Genomic DNA, 1,827 nt, shown 5'->3' with positions numbered 1-1,827 from the left:
TTTTTTTTTTTTTTTTGGCTGGATAGTGTACTTTATTGATGGTACATGACAAGACTGGGCTCTCTAAGACCCTTCCCTTCTCCAGGGGGTCTGGATGGAAACTGAGGCTGGGAGCTTCTCAGTGTGTAGGGGGATTAGAGTTGAGGTAAGGACTCCCGGCAGCTGAGGGCCTCTCTCTTCCTCTAGTGCTGTTGCTGGGGCTGGTGGTCCAGGGGGCTCTTATTCCTTGGAGGCCAAGTGGACCATAAGAGCTACCACCCTGTTGCTGTAGCTAAATTCATTGTCATACCAGGAAATGAGCTTGGCAAAGTGGTCATAGAGGGCAATGCCAGCCCCAGCATCAAAGGTGGACGAGTAGGTGTCACTGTTAAAGTCACAGGAGACAACCTGGTCTTCATTGTAACCCAGGATGCCTTTTAGAGGTCCATCTGATGCCTGCTTCACCACCTTCTTGATGTCATCGTATTTGGCATCTTTCTCCAGGTGACAGGTCAGGTCCACGACAGACATTGGAGTGGGGACACAGAAAGTTGGGAGTGGGGGCACGGAAAGCCATGCCAGTGAGTTTCCCATTCAGTTCAGGAATGACCTTGCCCACAGCCTTGGCAGCACCGGTAGATATACGGCTGATGTTCTGGGCAGCCCCACAGCCATCACACCACAGTTTCTCAGAGGGGCCATCCACAGTTTTCTGGGTGGCAATGATGGCATAGACTGTGGTCATGAGTCCCTCCATGATGCCTAAGTTTTCATGGATGACCTTAACCAGGGGGGGCCAAACAGTTGATGGTGCAGGAGGCATTGCTGACAATCTTGAGGGAGTTGTCATACTTCTCGTGGTTCACACCCATCACAAACATGGGGGCATCAGCAGAAGGGGTAGAGATGATTACCCTTTTGGCACCACCCTTCAAGTGAGCCCCAGCCTTCTCCAAGGTTGTGAAGACACCGGTGGACTCTCCAACATATTTAGCACCAGCATCACCCCACTTGATGTTGGCGGGATCTTGCTCCTGGAAGATAGAGATGGGCTTCCCATTGATGATTAGCTTCCTGTTCTCAGCCTTGACAGTGCCATTGAACTTGCCATGGGTGGAATCATGCTGGAACATGTAAACCATGTAGTTGAGGTCAATGAAGGGGTTGTTGATGGCAACAAACTCCACTTTGCCAGAGTTAACAGCACCCCTGGTGACCAGGCACCCAGTACAGCCAAATCAGTTGACTCCAACCTTCACCATCCTGTCTCAGGGAAGCGACTGGTACTGCAAGAGAAGCTGTGGCTGCCTGTCCAACGGGGAGGAGCAGAGAGCCTCTTTTCATGCATCTCAGTCTTTTTCATTTGTGTTTTCTCAACATGGCGCTGTTTATGGTAGAGCTTAGCCTTCAGACCAATCAACTTTTTGGCCTTCTTCGAATGTTCATGAGCCTCTCGACTTTCCTTCTTTCTCTTTTTCTCATGATAATCCAAACAATATCCATAGTGCTTACGGTGTAATGCAATATACTCGTTTTGTGGTATGGTGACACTGGGCTCATCCTCCAGGGTGCCAAGAACTACACAGTTTTTGGGTCCCTGAGACCCACCTCATTCATTTTTTATTTCATTTTTTTTCAGTTTTTCTTGTGAATTATTTACATGGGAGAACACCAGCTTTACATCCATCCTATCGTATTTCATTTCATTGCAATGATTACAATCCACACCATGTATCATCAAATAACCAAAGGATATATATACCACGCAAGCCTGCCCCCCAGTCATCAGCACACAGCCCTATTTCCTCCCTGAGTCCAGAGTCCCCAGCCGCTCCATCTCTCCACATC

General features: G+C 48.8%; 1 protein-coding gene and 1 pseudogene across 1 annotated transcript in view; one reads left to right on the top strand and one right to left on the bottom strand.

The window, feature by feature from the left end:
* MARCH4 (membrane-associated ring finger (C3HC4) 4, E3 ubiquitin protein ligase) overlaps positions 1 to 1,827 on the top strand; it is a 151,941-nt gene that overhangs the window by 42,297 nt on the left and 107,817 nt on the right.
* LOC102825767 lies at positions 220 to 1,241 on the bottom strand (annotated as a pseudogene).

Source organism: Chrysochloris asiatica, unplaced genomic scaffold (assembly GCF_000296735.1).
Source record: "Chrysochloris asiatica unplaced genomic scaffold, ChrAsi1.0 scaffold00110, whole genome shotgun sequence".
Taxonomy (NCBI): Eukaryota; Metazoa; Chordata; class Mammalia; order Afrosoricida; family Chrysochloridae; genus Chrysochloris; species Chrysochloris asiatica.
The sequence above is the reverse complement of the archived record's forward strand: the minus strand, read 5'-3'. Positions and strand labels throughout refer to the sequence as shown.